At 38.3% G+C, this 19,685-nt stretch overlaps 1 protein-coding gene across 7 annotated transcripts in view; it reads left to right on the forward strand.

The window, feature by feature from the left end:
- The window catches only part of LOC129240122 (axotactin), a 245,986-nt gene that overhangs the window by 44,335 nt on the left and 181,966 nt on the right, over positions 1-19,685 (forward strand). The window contains exon 1 of one of the 7 annotated variants that reach the window (XM_054875653.1): positions 5,058-5,134. The exons of the other annotated variants lie outside the window; for them this stretch is intronic. The gene's annotated coding sequence lies outside the window, so the exon portion shown is untranslated. Of the gene's footprint in view, positions 1-5,057; positions 5,135-19,685 lie in introns of those variants that run through there. 7 annotated transcript variants of the gene reach the window in all.

The following is a 19,685-nucleotide window of genomic DNA, read 5'->3' on the forward strand; positions in this document are numbered from 1 at the left end:
GAGGTGATTTCCCTTAATATTCCGGCCAGAGCTCTGTGTAGTTCGGAATTTTTCTACGTCTGTCTTTCAAAGTCTCTTTATGCTCAAAATGCTCTTATTTCTCGAGCCTTAATTGAGTTTAATAGAATCTCTATTTGTTGATATAGATTTTTCGTTTTCAAAAGATCACCTATTGAAATTTTTTAATGTTTATTATAAATAGTTAAATTGTACTTCTTTCTTATCGCCTATTAATCTTAAAATATGTCCACATAGCCTATAAAAATCTATTATATTCATTGGCTTAATATATAAAATTAATAAATGGGCACACATAAATTTTACTACCACTTTTTCTTTTATTAAGAATTTTTCTTCCTGTTATTTGCAAAAAAAAAGTGCATGAATATTTACAACTAAATATGTGTTAGTATTTAACTGTTAAATTAAGTAAAATGGATTTAAATTTATCAACATTTTTTTTCTTTCGTATGTTTATGTGTTAAGTGTAATCATTCTACCAGCTCGATGTCCAGCGTTCGCTCCATCTCCTGGGCTGTCGTCATTGCGGTCTTGTGGCCTTTGGCTTAGCTTTCATTACTATTTTCGCTCTTCTGTCCTAGTGCATCATTTCGCCATTCCTTCTTCGTTTTCTAGTGCACTTGTTGGTATCCTCGATTATGCCAATCTCACGGATCTTTGCATACGTTTTTCTATCGAATAGAAAGTGGCCGGTGATAGCTCTAAGCGTAGGCTTAACTACAGTTGTAGTTTCTAGGTTGTTCAATAAGTTTTGCAGTTCGATCAGAGAGGGCATTACTACTAGCTTAAGTTGCGTATGCACTTTTCATAATTATTTCTTTTGCAAACTGGGACCTTTTCAAGAAATTTTTCCTTCAAATGGCCAGAAAGGTAACAAGAATATTCAGAATTTTTTGTTTTACCAGTAATCCATAAACGAAACTCCTTTTGCACCCCAAAAAAACACCTTCTAGGCCGATTTCTGAACACGAACTCGTATGGGAGCCGAAGAACCAGGTTCACACCATTCTTTAGTCTCTTGTTTTGATTTAGAATCATGTTAATAGATCCACGTCTCATCCATACTGATGAATCGATGCAAAAAATCCTCTTTTTCCTTTCGAAAATGCTCTAAACGTTGCTGAGAAAGTCACAGTCGCATGTGTTTTTGTTCCATTGTCAGCGAATACGACCCCCATTGTGCACACAGCTTTCTGGAACCGAATACTTCAGTGACTGCTTACACTGCTCAATGAGACGACTTGGACTTCTACTAAATCTCTTTCCGTCACTCGACAATTTTTCAATTCCATGAGATTCTATATGTTTTCTTCGATTTCTGGTGTTATTGCTGGCCTTTTTGTGGACGTCCTTAACCTAGGTAGCCTTCAAGGCTTATAGGACCACGTTTAAATTCAGCAACCTATTTTTCTACTGTTCTAAATGATAGCAAAAAGTCCTTATCAACTTTCAACATTTGTTCATGAATTTCCTTCGCTTTTAAACCTTCCAAAAATCCAAAAATATTATTATTATTTATTAGAGCAATATGAAATATAACACTAATTGATAGAGCACACTAGCTACTTAGGCCTACGGTACAATCCAAAAATAAAAATTCATTGTAGCACGTCGATACTAAAAGGCTTGAAAACAAAGACCGAATTGAGAGATTGAAATGAAACTTCACATACGTTCATATGAAGAGTTCTCCAACAATAACAAAAAAGCAAATCAAAAAGCTAGTAGCATGTTTCAATAATAAAAGGTTTGCTCAATAAGTAGCAGCTCTCGTTTCCTCTTGACAAATCGGCTCCCTTAACAAGACACTGGGTTGCTAACTCGAGAAATTTAGAGTAAAAGTGGAAGAAAAGTAAAATATATAGGAAAAACATTTCGCTTTCAGAAGGACGTGCTTATGAGCAAGAACTTGCTCGGTACGTCCAGGACCAATATGGACCACGATATGGACTACATCCGGACATAACGCTTGAATCAGGTTATCATAGATGGAGCAATGAGCATGAAAGATGGACATTTTGACAATCTGAGGCCGATGGCTTTCAAATATAGGCTGCGAAAGATTTGTTTAACTAGATTGTTTTAAAAATATATAACTTGCTAACAAGAGTTCATTTTATAACACAGTGCGACATCAAAAATCAAACCGCACCGGACCTTTTTTTTCTGAAAATATACCTATTCAATAGCAAAACCCTCGCTGGGTTTTTAAAAGTTAGCTCGATTTCTTTTTTTATAGCGTTTTGAAGTTTTCTATTTTCATGAGATTTTGGAGTTTTACCTGTACGCTAAATTTGACTTATAAATCGAACTTTGTTTGATTTAATCGATTTATTTTGTCATAGCTTGATGCAGAAATTTCGTACATGTACAAATAAACTTATTTTGAGAAGAACCTATATCTCAATACGCAATTTTGAATACCAAAATTTCAAAAAATTGTATGTTTTTACCATTTTTTACTGTAATTATGAAAATAATTTTATACGTAACCACCCGTTATACACATTTTCAGATTTTTCTATTTTTGCTAGTATTTTTTCCAGATACGGTTTTCCAATGAATATTGGATGTAACAAAATGTGATCGTGAGTAGTGAAAAGCAAGATTGGTCTCACAAGACTTTTAGCCTGTTAAGTACATAAAAAAGTGGCTAGCACACATTCCAAAATAAAAAGTATAAAGAAGGTTGTAGTCTGTCTTATCAGGAAATGTTTGTTTTGGAAATTCCAAAATTTGTTCCCAACGATTTTACCTGTTCTAAGATCGCAGCAGTCTTGCGAGATCAGGTTCAAGATACCGAGGAAAGCGAGCTCCAGGTGCCATACTAGCCGAAATATGTTGGTGGAGTAAACATATTTTTCAATACGACTAGGAAGAAAATGAAGGAAAATGGAGTAACCAGGAGGAAAAAGAATATGAGGTAGAAGAAGAAGAGACAGGCATGGAATTCTTTACTGATGAATCTGATTACTCTGATAATGATGATGTTGAAATTCAATCATTGTCGAAAATAGCTCGTCTCTAAGGTTTTAGTACGTAAAACTTCTTTATTTTAATAAAAAAAAAAAAATTATAAGAATTCAAGTCTATATTCTTTTTACTTAATCTATTTAATATTTTTACCTACAGAGTTTTTAGATATTTAAAAAAAATTTAAAGCAGAGTATAAAAAATTATTTTTATGAAGAAAAATCCTGTTAAAAATTTATTTTTTTAGAAAATAACAAACTTAAAGTTCAGTTTTATGTTTTTATCTTATAAATGACTTTTTTAGTACATTTTGCAACATTTTTGCTAGAAGAAATAGTGAGAAATTTTAATTATTTTGATAATTACAGTAAAAAATGGTAAAAACATACAATTTTTCGAAATTTTGGTATTAAAAATTGCGTATTGAGATATAGGTTCTTCTCAAAATAAGTTTATTTGTACATGTACGAAATTTCCGCATCAAGCTATGACAAAATAAATCGATTAAATCAAACAAAGGTCGATTTATAAGTCAAATTTAGCGTACAGGTAAAACTCCAAAATCTCATGAAAATAGAAAACTTCAAAACGCTATAAAAAAAGAAATCGAGCTAACTTTTAAAAACCCAGCGAGGGTTTTGCTATTGAATAGGTATATTTTCAGAAAAAAAAGGTCCGGTGTGGTTTGATTTTGATGACCCCAAAATTGTCGCACAGTGTAATATGTAATTACTCACAACCTCCGAACGGCATATGGTTTTTTATGAAAAGCTTTTTCATGACAGAAATACACGCATAGGTTTACCATTATCTGTCGAGGGGCGATAGCTAACAATATTTTCTATCATTTGGTATTTCATGCCCGGGGTTTCGAATCCGTGCACCTCCGAATGGTAGTCACGCACAACCCATTCGGCTATGGCTAAGTACGATTAGGAATATAAGAGTACTTAGAATATAAGAATAATCATGACTTGGCGGTGAAGACTCCAAACTTACGTGGACCAAGCATAGTGAAATAAGGCATGAGTATATTTAAAGTTTGTTTTTAATCAACTATATTTATGATAAATCCATTTCTTCTATGAAAGTATTCATTAGGGTCATAACGCTTAGGTAACACAAAAGCGTCATTTTGGCGAAACTTCGCGAACAGTTTTGAGTTTAAAAATTAATTAATAAAATATAATTCTGGGACTATATTTATTTATAATTTAAGTAATTTTTACCGAAAAGGTATTTCAGTTTTCCACTTACTTCGCCCTTCTTAAATGCGACCTTTTGTAAGGGAGTGTCAGAATTCTAATGTCACAAGTGAGCAAACCTTTAATAATTTAATCATGGGCTACTAGCAACGCCTTCTCTCGCCGAACTGCAAAATTTATTGAAAAACCTAATTTGTATGAATTTATATATAAAATTATTTAAAATGTTAAACGTGCACAAAATAAAATTACATCTAAAAAGCTAAACGTGGAAAGTGAAACAATGAAAGTAAAATGAAAAATTGAGGAATTAAATCATAGAAATTAAATATTTATACTATCAAATTGAAGCAACTGGTCAAAAATATTATTTACTTAGCAAAACAAAAAAATACCGGAAAACATTTATATAACAAATAAAATGAAATTAGAATAAATAAAATGAAAAAATGTGCACTTCTTTCGTTATTAAATTCAACGAAAACTGGCTTTTGGAAAAAATTGTAATAACTTGTCAAAATTTCAATTTCTCGCAAAGTAAATATTGCTTATTATAAATATTGCATTCATATCCATAGTGAAATAAAACTTTAAATTTAGCTGAAAATGAATTCAAATGTCCAATTGAACGCAATGTGTCTGTGTAAAAATACATCCATATGTACACCCGTACAGATTGAAAGTTTATAAAAATGATTTACATTTAACAATAATAAAGCCAAACTATTTTAAATATATAGACAAAAAAACACTTGAAAAAAATGTAAACAAAGCCAAATAATTCATGGCGACGCATAGCCTTGCATTTAACTTTTTACACAAATTTTTTACTACGAGCCTTATACTCGTAAAGTACGAGTATATGAAGCGTCTCTGTGAGTAAATGTAGATTAGTGTATTTTTCATAAAAATACATAGCAATCCAATTTTTTACGGTGAGTGCATTTCGTGAAATTTACGTCAATTCAATGCTGTATTTAAATGTTTAACTGGTTATACGGACATGTACCTTCTACTCAAATATGAACGAGACGTTATCAACAAAACGGACCGCGGATGACATATGGCAAAAATAAATTTTTTATTTTTTGGTAGGACTGTTATAAGCTTACATGGCAAATTTCAGCGTGATATGTTACATAGTTTGTTTTCTGTGCTACTGTAAACAAGTCAAGCTCGAGTGTGTTCTTCGAATTCTCTTTTATGACTTCAATTGTCTCAAAATGTTTTTCACGGAGCGGCAACTTGAGCTTGGGAAACATATCACGCTGAAATTTTCCATGTAAGCTTATAACAGTCCTACCAAAAAACAAAAAATTTATTTTTGCCATATGTCATCCGCGGTCCGTTTTGTTTATAACGTCTCGTTCATATTTGAGCAGAAGGTATGTACGTAAGCACACATGGGAGCTAAAGTAAGCAGTAATCCGAAAATTCGGCAACCCGAAGCTGGTTTTGTTTTTTGGGATTTCTCAGACAACATATTCCATTTCACTTCATTTGTTTATGCATGTTGCTGGCTGTACATAAGACTATTGCCTTTTAAGCACATCACGTTTTAAGCAGTAATATGCAAAACTCATACAATAATGAAATATGCACATCACTTACAATTGGATTTATAAAAATTGTTTCATTAAATTAATTCAAATCAAAAAGGAACAGCTTGAAACAATTAAAAACAGGAGAGGAGTGAAATTTCAGGATACTCTGAGTTTTTTTTTTTTTTGTTTATTATTTACATTGTAACTAATTAAAAAATTATAAACTAACGAACAATTTGGATGTAATTTCGTATAATACAACTAGATTTAATAATGCTGTGCAAGACTTGCAGAGAAGTGGGCTACTGCCTGAGCTGGTGCGATTTTTTTTGTTTAAGCCTTTCTTTCCATTTACCGTGGTCAATTAGGGCTGAGGCTTTCCTATGTTATGGTGCCATACTCTTTTCATATGAGACTTAGCGTTTTTGTTGATCGAAGTGGCAACTGATTCAATGCCAAGGTCGCGTTCGATATCGGTGTTGCGGACGTACCAAGGTGCAGTAACAGCGCATCGTAGTACCTTATTTTGGAATCTTTGTATGGATTTTATATTAGTTGAGCTTGAGCAGCCGCATAGCTGGATCCCATAGGTCCAAATTGGTTTAAGCATCTGCTTATATAAAATAATTTTATTGTATATGGATAAGGCTGATTGGTTGCCCATAAGTCAGTACATACATATATCTAAATTTGATTTCTAACTCTTCTTTTCTCTTTTTAAGGTGAGCTTTCCATCTAAGCTTGGTATCTTCTGTCATACCTAAGTAGGTGGCGGTGTTTTGGTACGGGATTTGCACGCCGATTATGTGTAATGGCATATAAAGGGTGGTTAGGTTTTAAGGGCCGGTGTTGATTTTAAATCAAATACAATTTTTTTAGGAAATTATTATCATTTCTGTTTATTATGATAATATTGGTGTAATTCAATTACGTACGGAATAAAATATCGGCCAAATGGCCGCCACGGCCTCGGCGGCACACCTCCATCCGATGGTCCAAATTTTCGATGACGCTGAGGCATAATTGAGGTTCTATGCCGTTAATGTGCCGAATTATCTCATCCTTTAGCTCTTGAATTATTGCTGGATTATCGACGTACAAACCCCAACAAAAAGAAGTCCAACGGTGTCAAATCACATGATCTTGGCGGCCAATTGACATCGCCGCGGTGTGGGATTATTCGGCCATCAAATTTTTCGCGCAAAAGAGCCATTGTTTCGTTAGCTGTGTAACAAGTGGCACCGTCCTGTTGAAACCACATATCGTTCATACCCATATCTTCCAATTCGCGCCATAAAAAGTTCGTTATCATCTCACGATAGCGAACACTATTCACAATAACTGCCTGACCGGTCTCATTTTGGAAAAAATACGGTCCAATGATGCCGCCGGCCCATAAACCGCACCAAACAGTCACTCTTTGTGGGTGCATTGGTTTTTCGGCAATCGCTCTTGGACTATTATTCGCCCAAATGCGGAAATTCTGCTTATTGACGAATCCACTGAGGTGAAACTGTGTCTCATCACTAAAGATGACTTTCTTCGAAAATTTGTCATTCACTGTTCCCATTTCCTGCCACCATTCTGACCATTGACGACGCTTGAAATGGTCAAGAGGCTTTAGTTCTTGAGTCAGTTGCACCTTGTAAGGATGTAAATGCAAGTCTTTATGCATAATGTTCATCAACGACGAGCATGAGAGGTGCAATTGTTGGCCGTGACGACGAGTTGAGGTGGACTCTCTGAGGCTCTTCAACCACACTATCGCGAACAGCAGCAATATTTTCTACAGTACGAGCTGTACGAGCATGCACTGGTATTTTCACATCTCCTAGAGCCGGTTTGCTCAAACTTTTGCAGGATTTTTCCGATTATATGCACATTTGGACGATTAAATTGACCGAAAAAAATCACGAAGTGCGCGATATGCATTTTGATTTGAACGCCCGTTTTCATAATAAGCCTGAATAACTTTAACGCGTAGCTCGATTATGTATCTTTCCATGGTTCAAATTGAGTTAATATGAAATTGAAACGTGTCAAATGAAATGCAGAAAGAAACTTGACGTTTAGGTGTGGTTCACATTCAACATCGGCCCTTGAAATTTTTCATTTTCCTATTTGATTTTCTTCTGTGTGAAGTCTAAATGAACCGATTTTGTTTCGTTTAGTTTTATCCGCTATTTAGTGGTCCACTTGGAGATTTTATTTAAATAAATTTCAAGTTTTTCGATTGAGTCAATCTGAATTTCTCCTACCGACAAGATGGCTGTGTAGTCAGCAAAAGTTGCTGTGGGGCAATTTGTGTTATTAGGCAAATCACATGTGGAAAGAATATAGAGAATGGGTCCCAGTACGCTGGCCTGTAGCACGCCAGCTTTTATTTCCTTAAGTTCGAAATACCTATGTATCTTTCGTACTTTATTCGTGTAAAACGGTCCGATAGGTACGATTTAAGAATATATGGAGGAAGCGCATTTACTTGTATTTTGTTGAGGAGCCCAACGTGGCAAACTTTGTCAAAAGCTCTAGACACATCCAGAAAGACAACAGAGCACACATTTTTCTCCTCAAAGGCGTTTTCAATGATGCGAGTAGTTCTGTGCACGTGGTAGAGTGCTTTGTGCGAAAACCAAATTGATGTGCTGGTATCAATTTCTTTGCCTAATAATTGTGCTGAGACGTTTGGCTAAGAGCTTTTCCGTCAGTTTTGATATAATTGGTAGGAGCGAGATAGGCCGAAAATATGTGGCATTATGCATAGGCTTCCCTAGTTTATTAAACATAATTATTTCAGCAGCTTTCCAATATATAAAGATGGCGTTCATTACTTCAGTAAACTTAGATATTGTGCATTGAAGAAGTTGTTTTAGAATTTCAGCAGTAATAAGGCCTTACCCGGGCGACTTTTTTTGATTTGAGCTTATTTATGTCACCAAGCAATTCGGGATCCGTAACAAGGGGATTTCGACATCAGCTTCATAGTTAAGTGGCTGCATTCCGGCTGCGCTCAATGCGTCATATGGCTTAAATGTGCCTTCGAGGTACTCAGCAAAAACATTAGCCTTTTCTTTACTGCTTTTGGCCCAAGAACTGTTTTCATTTTTGATTGGTGGGTACTGTGTTACTGGCTGTGAAAAGTTTTTTGTGCATTTCCAGAGCGAGTAATCAGTGCTGCGTTCGTTTAATAAGCCCTTTAGATAAGTACTTAGAGATATGTTTTTAAAACTTTACCTTCTTGGAAATTTCTTTTGTAGTTTTATTTAGCCGTTTTTTATAGAATGGAGATCTTGTTTGCTGCCATCGTCTACGTACTTAGCCTTGTGACCATATTTGTAATATCTTTGGTATACTTATGACCTGAAGTTAAACGAGCCTCATAGGGTGCTCGTTTTATTGGTCGAGAGAGGACTTCACTACTCAATTACCTACTTAGTATAAAAACACTTATTGACGCTTTAAAAGTGGTGATTTTGGCTTGGAAGACGAAGAACGCGAGGGTGCGCCGCCAAAGTTCATGGATACCGAATTGGAGGAATTGCTCGATCAAGATCCGGCTCAAACGCAAGAAGAGGTTGCAAAAACTTTGGGAGTTGATCAATCAACCATTTCCAAACGTTTAAAAGCCATGGGAATGAGCCGAAAGGTAGGCCATTGGGTGCCGTATGAATTGAAGCCAAGAGACGTTGAACGCCGTTTTATGGCATGCGATCAACTGCTTCAACGGCACAAAAGAAAGGGTTTTTTGCATCGAATTGTGACTGGCGATGAAAAGTGGGTCCATTACGACAATCCAAAACGTCGGGCAACGTATGGATACCCTGGCCATGCTTCAACATCGACGTCGGCGCAGAATATTCATGGCCTGAAGGTTATGCTGTGTATCTGGTGGGACCAGCTGGGTGTTGTGTATTATGAGCTACTGAAACCGAATGAAACGATTACGGGGAATGTCTACCGACGACAATTGATGCGTTTGAGCCGAGCACTGCGAGAAAAACGGCCGCAATACGCCGATAGACACGACAAAGTTATTTTGCAACATGACAATGCTCGGCCACATGTTGCACAAGTGGTCAAAACATACTTAGAAACGCTCAAATGGGATGTCCTACCCCACCCGCCGTATAGTCCAGACCTTGCGCCATCCGATTACTATCTCTTCCGATCGATGCAACATGGCCTGGCTGACCAGCACTTCCGTAATTACGATGAAGTCAAAAAATGGATCGATTCGTGGATTGCGGCAAAACCGACCGAATTTTTCACAAAGGGAATCCGTGAATTGCCAGAAAGATGGGGAAAAGTAGTAGTAAGCGATGGACAATACTTTGAATATTAAATTTGTAACCATTTTACGTCAATAAAGTTTCAAATTTCGAAAAAAAACGCACGAACTTATTCATAGTCCTATAAAAACACTTATTGACAAACTCGAAATCAAAACTGTCAACAGTGACGTGGGTGCCGATACACGACAGATCTTATGCCAGTGAACTACTCTAGCCAGATGACAACTTCAAAATTATAACTGCCAACAGTGACGTGACGTATAATAAATTGTAACTAAGTGATTAAGTTCCGTGTCTGTTTCGCATTTTCACGAATGGCCCCAGGCCCGAGCACGGTTCCAGCTCTGCTATCTACACTTTGCTCTTGGAATATAGGCATCTGCATTTAAGCAGAATGGAGCAATGAACTTTGCTGTGGGAAAGAGATGGAGAGGCAGATCTGTATGTGTCTAACGCGACAGCAGAGCTGCGCCCATGGCCTTAGACAGCACTCCAACCACTGCAAGGGTAGTTGAGTACTGTAAGTCAAGGCTGAACTATGTCAGTAGACATACCATCCTGATGCTAACATAGGTCCCGGGACACATGTGGATCGTGGGTAACGAAGCTTCTGACTCTTTGGCCAGGATGGGTTCTGAGACCAACTTCTTTAGTCCGGAGCCCGTTCTGCCACTCCCTTCTGCAGGTTTACAAGCCACCGTCAGCAAACGGGTTACTTCAACCCACAAGCGACCTTGACAGACTGAGAAAGTATGAAGATGGACAAAACTGATGTTACCTGCCATGTCAGACCAACTGTCGCAGATCCTCCTGTCATTAAGCAGAAGCTGTAGGTAGCTGGTTAGGCCGTTGAGGGACCACATTCTATGGATAAAGCGCATGAAAAAGTAGGCATCTCAGACAGTGCACTCTGTCCAACATCTGGAGAGAAAGATGCCCGCCCTTCGCTTGAATCAGGCTTGAGGTCTTTGGCACTGATGTGATAAGAAGCGATCACCATAGCTCCTTGGCACCAGAAGATCTACTCAGATTTCTTCGAGAGTCGGGTAGATTTAAAGAAAATTAAAAAGGGAATTCGGTAAAAATGCTGCGCCGGAAAGAAAGGGTCTTACGTTTAAGCCAAATCTCCACAGCAAACTTATCTTATGTTTGACAACCTTAACTCAACTTTTTTTATTTTGCGTCCGCCATACTAAATTCTCTAATTTGAATTTTGAAAATTTGGCGGCATTCGGATTTATATTCACGGACCATAAAAACTTTCTATGAGTTTACGCGCGTAATAATTTGCCAGCCGATCGAAATTACTGGACCGTAATGGATTAATCGAAATTTAATTAAAATTTTTTATGTTTTGTTTGCGGTTTGAAAGATTCAGATTTGAGTATGAGTTTTTTATCGCCACAATAACGTCACGGCACTGTTGGTCCCATACAAAAAAATGAATTTTGTAGACCTGCGCTATTATTTAATCGAATCTGTTTAATCCTACTTGAAATTTAATAAGCGTTGCCCCAGTTGTTGCGTGATTAAGGAATGAAATATGTTAATATGTATGCACGTATGCATGTATGTATGTATGTGTCTATCTTCGCATACAAAACTAATAAATTCCAGAAGTGTTAATGCAGACATTCTGAAAATTCATTGCAATTAAGATGCTTTAGGTTATTGCGGTCAGAGCTAATAAACGCATTGCATTTTACGCATTAAAGCACGTTCCATTCCGCCAAACTACAACAACAACAAGCGCGGAGAAGTTAGTCACGTTTCGGTTGAAAAAAAGGTGGCATTGCATGTACATAAGTATCTACATTAATTATATGAATCCGTTCGCACTGGCGGACTTCTTTTTTCAGCGATGAGTTTTATTATAGCTATATGTACCTACTTAAGTGTCTATGTGAACAGCCGGCGGTAGCGAATGTTATTTTTTCAATTGCAGTTTATATTTCAAATTATCAAAAGCAAAATGACTTGCAAACAGTGCTAATTTTTTCTTTTTATGGTTATACGATTTGTTTGTTTTTTATATGGAAGTTCTAATTAAATAGTTTCTTCTTTCTCAACAAAGCTGATAAAGGTTTTTAGGCTAATGGAAGACTTTTCGAAAGCAAATATGTTTGTACGTTTCTTATATTACACAATTTTTATTAACATATATGTATGGATGTAGGTTTATTTAAAACTTCTTCAAGAAAATTTGGTTCATAAAAAATTGAAGATGACTTTCGCTTTTATTTAGATAACGACCCTAAGCACAAATCGCAAATGCTACAAACTTGGCATATATTGTATAAATGTCCCCACATTGTTGAAACTCCTGCACAATCACTGGATTTGAACGTCATCGCGAATTTGTGGTCGTCTTTGAAGACAAATATTAGTTTTGCGACGTCTGCCGTTCTGAGCGATAAGATACGCAAATGTATAGTAAAAGAGACTCGTTTTGATTCAAAGACATTAGGGGCCATTAGCGATGAAGTCTTATCTGCCTTATAATGTAAACTTACAATGTGAGACGAAGGTAGAATCAGAACGAATTTCAGTTCTTTGATTCTGTCTCTCAGGATCATTGCGAGAGGACCCAGCAGGCTTTTTATATACAGGGCGGCTGATGAACAATAAAGCAACGAAAGCAACGAGTGGCATAATGCCGTAGGCTTTGGGCTTTGAAAAAAGCATGTAAGCAAGCAAAACCAGAAAACAGAAAACTGCACCCTTCGGACTCTTATAATTGCAAAGCAATTTGTTGTTAAGTTGTGCATTGACGGAGTCCCCCGATTTTTGGTTTTCTCTCGTTAGAAGCACAAGAGTTTAAGTGCTCCATCTCCTCGGGAAAGTGTCTTCGGGTATGTGTCAATCGAAATATTCAAAACTGTATGCTTTCTGGAACTTGAGTTTTTGAACCTATGTTTTACAAATGCCACTCGCTATTCCATTTCAGTAATAGTTGGTATATCGCCAGAATTTTGAAGAAACATAATAGATATAATAGAATTTTGCGCAAGATTTCAGTGCAAGTCATTTGCGGCGTTTTTGCACGGAGAGATATGTTTATCTAATACTCTTACACTAGAAGTTTTGTCATATTCTCCGCGTGACCAGCTGCGGGTTGTAGTGGCTCCATCATGTAAACCTGGACTTTATCATTAATATTTTTATCCTTATACCTTGAGCTTATCTCTTTGGGTAGAACTTTTCATATCCATTATGTTAGCCTGAAAGTCATTGTAGGTGTGTGTAGCCCTCACACACTCTAAATTTAATCTTTTGAGCAAGCGAATCATTTGCTATTGCAATACATCTATGACTGAGCCCATTCCCATCTTGCGGTAAGTACCCTATGATCAGAAAGTACCGGGAATGTTTAAATTAAACAAAACAGAGTTAAATTTTCGGCAAATATATGTTATCTCCTTCAAAATATGACCCGTCTGAAGCAACACACATGTGCCAACGTTTAACCCAGTCCTCTATGCACCCGAGGTAGGCCGATGAAGGGATGGCCTTCAGCTACTTCGGTGCATTCTCTTTGATCTCCTCAATCGACTGAAATCTTCTTCCACGAAGTGGTAACTTCAACTTGGGAAACAAAAAGAAGTCGCACGGGGCCATATCAGGTGAATTCGGTGCTTGCACGATGGTATTTACTTAGTGTTTGGTCAAATAATCCACCACAATTTGGGCTCGGTGTGTGTGCGTTATCATCATGCTAAATCCAAGAATAGTTTACTCACATATCCGGCCGTTTGCGACGTACAGCATCTCTCAAACACTTCAAAGGGATAAATAATATTCTTTATTGATTGTCTGGCCCGATGAAAGGTACTCATCCTGCACTACGTCTTGGCAATCGAAGAAAACAAACAACACCACATTCCCGGGTATATAACTGTAGTAATATGTAACTCTGCGAATGCTTCAAGGAGCATTTCTCCTTTTTTTATTTGTACGCTTGCTAAGTCACTCTGTTGCCTAGGCTTTAATGCCTATGATTAAAGGCGATTTTCCAATAGCTTCTAATGTCTACAATGTTCTAGAGAAACTGATCATAATCAAGCTGAATCTTGCGTAACAACTAACGAAATTAATTCCATTTGTTTTTAATCGCACGAAACCTTCTAAGGCGCTATGTGCAAAGCAAATCCTTCACAAAGCTAGATAGCAGCGCAATATCCGCTCTCATTTCTTAATTTCTTGGTGCTAGTGTTCTCCCTTTTGTCGATCCCATAAAGCACACATTTCGGACTATTTTGGCAGTATTTGGCGAAGTGGTCGTCAACACCACAAATGTTGACCAAATGAATATATACTTCCCACTTCCACTTCTCACTTTCATATTCCACACTTAGTGTAAGCATCTACCTACCCACGTATACTAATAACGCTACAGTATGCAATATCCCTGCAGGGAAAAGCCCAACTAGTATAGAAGCATTCTAGTTCAGATACCGGTATTTAATGAAAAAAATCATACTAGTTCGTCATTGACTGGAATAAGAAAGTTTAAGACTTGCCCATGGGCGCAACAATGCATTGCGATGAGTAGTGGATTATGTATAAGTACGAGTAGATATTGATGAATATATTTATTTTACATAGGGGTTGTCCAAATTTATTAAATAAAGGCCACAATTAATTAATATCTGCTTAAAATGTTTTCGCTTGTAGCCTCATACTCGTATCACAAATCAGTAAGATTAGAGGAACGAATTTAAATATTGGTGCATTATCTCAGTTTAAGCTTTAAAACGTCCAAAGAAAGAATGATAATAATGATTATACTTTGGTAATGTTGGCGCTGGCAGAGCAAATAAAAATTACAGAAAAATTGGTACGGAAGGGTCGATGAAAACTTGTTTTCTCTGAATTCTATAGAAGTGTAATTAAGATGAATGAAAGCGTTTTACTGGGAAACCTTATTGTGATGGGTGTATGCATTATCTTGGATCGCTATCAAAATACGGAGTGAAAATCTAACCTGATTAGGATATGGTGGTAGTCGGTATGTACAACCAACTCACTTAAACCTTGCAGGTCCGTTGTGATACCACTGTGCTATGCGGGAACCTCATTTACTTTTCTTCGTGGAACCATTTAGTGGTTATTATGAAACGCAGGATTAGTCCCATCCATACGCCGGACAGTTCTGTAAGAGAATTGAGAAAATATTTACCTAGACAACCTGCTCTGATTTTAGCTAAGATTGGTTTTTAGCTAAGTTGCAAATGAAGTGCTCAATTGTTTCTCCCTCTTCCTCGTCTCTCCCATAATAGCCTAGCAGGTATCTTCAAATCTCCATGACATATTGGCCTCTTGGATAGTGTTATTTTTGATTATTAGTTTGTTCATGGCTACAGATATCCCAATGGTACTTTTATCACTGAACAGTTGAAGTCGTCTGGCCTCCTCTGTGTAGGAAATATCAGGTGGAGAATGACCTGACTTCACTTGGTGTGTCCAACTGGCGCCGTTAGGACGAGAAAGAAACGACTGGTGCGCTTTGTTCAACTCGCCCAAAGAAAAAGAAGTTGAAGAGCAGTAGCTTTCCAGGCTAGCTCATCGGTGTGCAGGCAATGGCGAACCTCCGAGTGTATTTCTGCCATGAAAAAACTCCTCCTAAACAGCCCGCTGTTCGGAGGTGACACAAAGAGTACACCACAAAAGCGATAAGGAGCTCAGCCAAACACCCAATAAAGGTTATGTTAGGTTAGTCAGGTTGCTTGTCTAAGGCAAGACACTCGGCGGCTCTAAGGCTCATTGTGATACTCGCATTTGATTTCCGTCACGTAACTAAGTTGCTTAAACCACTCAGATCTTTTTAAGATGGTAACTACTCCCTTCAGTGCGACATTTTGCATATTTCCCAGGTCTTCAGAGAAATAAGCGCCAAGATATTTTTTCTTCACTTCTTTGAAGTGCACGGCATTCAGAGCGGACGTGTTATACCGACTCAATTCGTCTTCATCTCCACAACTCCCTCCTAATGGGGTACACCCATTATACCGACTAGGGTGCTAATAGTGCAGTGCCCGTTATAAAACCTGTGAGGACGCTGGTAGTTGATCTGTTGAATCCAAGCAGACATTTTGTCTTTTTAAGATTCAGTTTTGGTCAGAGCGCTTTAGGGACACTGCAGTTAGTAGCCAGAGGCCACCTTCTATTAGTTTCCGCGATTACGCTCAAGTCGATCGCAGTGTACAGTTCGTTTAGAGGAATGCTTATGTCGTCTACCACTCGCTGAAGGTCAAGCTTAGAACCTTTCCATGAACAGTCATCCGCTTTTTCATTTTCCTCGACTTCAGAATGGCTGGGTCCCACCATAGTGTGGTGTTGTGTTGTTGGATAAGCGAGAGCGACCTCCAGCATTATTTAACATATCATGAATGGATACGTGCTGAGGTCAGTGCTGCTGGTTATAGTCAAACACAAATTGTAAGGTTTGCTGGAGGTAAGTCCATTAGTCTTATCGTTTTTCTGCTTTTTATAATAAATAGCCTAGATCTCAACTTGGAAGACGCTACACCGGTCTGCTAGTCTGAACGAGCAATTTGAGAACAACAGAACAATTGTTTTAAGTCCCGTGCCATTGTCCATCTTTGAGCCGTCAGTATACTTATAAATGTGACCACTACCATCTGTGATGACTCTGGTCGTCCAATCCTCTCTATCGAGTATTCGTATTTTATACTGTTCGTTCAGATTTATCTTGGGGACCAGATAGTCCGCTTTCGATGCGTCTTTCAAGTGTTCTACAGATAGTAGAGCTGATTCATGACCATGCAAATTTTTTTAAGACTTTGAACCAATTTTTGAATGTTTAAACAATTACTCATTTAATTTAAAGAAAAAACATATTCTCTGTGCGCTTTCAATCTTAAATATAGTAGCCGAAAGGTTGGTACGTGACTACTAACCGAAATTCAGAGAGAACGTAGGTTCGAATCTTGGTGAAAGACCAAAATTAGGGAAAAGTTGTTTCCAATAGCGGTCGCCTCTCGCCAGGCTATGGCAAACCTCCGAGTGCCATGAAAAATCTCCTAATAAAGAATATCTGCTGGAGTCTGCTTGAAACTGTAGGTCCCTCCACTTGTGGAACAACAGCAAAACGCACGCCACAAATAGGAGGAGGCGTTCGGCTAAATGCCCAAAAAGGGTGTACGCGCCAATTATATCTAAATATATAATAGAATATTTTAGAAATACATGGGACAAGAACTTTTTTTTTTAATAGTATTCACAGATATTTCAGCTGATTCATGGCCGGACAATTGGCATTTCGTAGGATGTCGTCGTGTTAAAATAACCACCACCAGAACAGCTCGAAGACGATCTGGTTGAGCTAAGAATTGATTTGGTAGTATTCTAGTTCACAGCTAGTATTCTTCCCTGCAGGGATGTCTCTGCGTGTGTGTAACAATGCCAAAACGAGTGCTCATACATACATGCATACATACATATGTAATATTTTACTCGCAATCATTCGGATCGCTCCTGCACTTGGCCGCATTGTGAATACATCGCGGCAAATTCACAGCATCATCAGTCAACGTCTTTCAAATGCAACTTGCCAACTCAGCTTCACTCAGTCCGACCACAGTGAACCAAACTCAACTATGCTGCAACAAACATACATACATACATGCATACATGCATGCTGCATATGTTTGTCTATACCAAAATGCTTTTTCTGCTGGCGCTTTGCAAAAGTTACCGTCACTTCAACCATTCATTTCGAACTCCACATAGTTTCTCTGTACAAAGTAATTTTTTGCACTCGTACATATGCATTCCAGGTAAACGCGTCCTAAATAACCAAAATGTAATTTTAATAGAAAAATGTCAAAAATTGCGAATAACTAATGCTTACCATTTGCTTGTGCATACAAACATATGTACGTGTGGCATGGAGCTCAGATAGATGGATAGAAGCCATGAAAACTAACAACTCAATTACCTGGGAAGTTGATGAAAGCATTTGATGATTTTGGCATGAATGACACTAATCCGAACGGTCTTGTGATAACTGTGATATAAATTAAACTTGTTCGCCAAAAATGACAGCTCATTTTAGCAATGCAACCATCCGGTCGTAGAAGGTAATTTTCGGTTTTGGTTATAAAATTTGAACTCTACACTCATCCCAGCAAACAATTTTTTCTGTAGTTTAAACGGGTTATTTGGTAGCAAAATAATGATGGCTGAGTAAGCACAGCTGGTTATTGGATATTGAAAAAAGGAAGAAAAACACAATTTTATGGTTTGAAATATGCTTTATTATTCAGTAGTCTCCCGGAGGTTGGTTCCATATATAGAAGTCCCCTCAAGTGGAGAAAGTTGCTGATCGCCATTCACTTGAGAGTGTCCAGGACGATTCTTCTGCATATGGTTCAAGCAGCTCACAACGTCCGGGACTAGCCCAAGTATCCTCTGGGTAGCTTCCGAACACCCCTTCGGGAGTGAGCTAACGTGAGAAGGCGAAGCATTCCAGGATAGCTGGTTGTGTGCTGGGTTTGGGAGCCGCCACTTAAAAATCCCCCCCAATGAAAAGATTAAAAAAGCCTCGGATTAGAACTACCTATACTGATAACGACCCTGCAAACGAACTAAGGAATTCGATTTGAGGGCATGCGCCTGGAATATCCGGTCCTTTAATGGGGAAAGCGCCTCTGCCCGGCTGGTTGATGTCCTCGTGAGAGTAAAGGCTGACATCACTGCCGTCCAAGAGATGAGATGGACAGGCAAGGCAAGAAAACCATAGCACCTTGCGACGTCTACTACAGCTGCCATGTAAAGGAGCGCAAATTCGGTGTCAGATTTGTTGTGGGAGAGAGATTTCGTCGCCAAGTACCGTCGTTCACTCCGGTGGACGAGCGTCTCGCAATAATCCCCTTTAAACCGCAATTTTTTAACATATCGCTAATTTGCGCCCACGCCCGATGGAAGAGAAGGACGATGCGACCAAAGATTTCTTCTATGAGCGCCTGGAACGTTTCTATGAGCGCTGCACCCACCATAAAATCGTGCTTGCCGACTTTGATTGAAAAATTCAACCTGCACAAAGAAACATCTGGTAACGGACGGAGGCTGATCGACTTCGCCGAGGCCCGAAACATGGTAGTCTGCAGCACCAGATTCTAACATAAAAAGATACACCAAGCTAGCTGGTTGTCTTCTGGTCGAAAAACGCGAAACCAGATCGATCATGTTGTGATAGATGGAAGACACGCTTCTAGTATATTAGATGTATACGTGGCGAGAACTTATGTACCCTATGATTAGAAAATATCGGGAATGTTTAATTTAAACGAACGGTGCACGTGGGAACCGCCCTGGGATCATTAGTGTCTGCCTGGCCGGCCGGAAATGTGGGCAAACAATTCTTGGATAATGATAACTCGTCATCGCACCGACCCCAAATTGGGCTGGATTATTTGATCAAACACTAAGTAAATACCATCGTGCAAGCACCGTATTCACCTGGTATGGCCCCGTGCGACTTCTTTTGGTTTCCCCAGTTGAAGTTACGACTTCGTGGAAGGAGAGGCGAAGGAGCTAAAGGCCATCTCTTCGTCGGCCTACCAGGGGTGCACGGATAACTGGATTAAACGTTTGCACATGTGTGCTGCTTTGAAGGAGATACAATA

This window comes from Anastrepha obliqua, chromosome 3, assembly GCF_027943255.1.
Source record: "Anastrepha obliqua isolate idAnaObli1 chromosome 3, idAnaObli1_1.0, whole genome shotgun sequence".
Classification (NCBI taxonomy): domain Eukaryota; kingdom Metazoa; phylum Arthropoda; class Insecta; order Diptera; family Tephritidae; genus Anastrepha; species Anastrepha obliqua.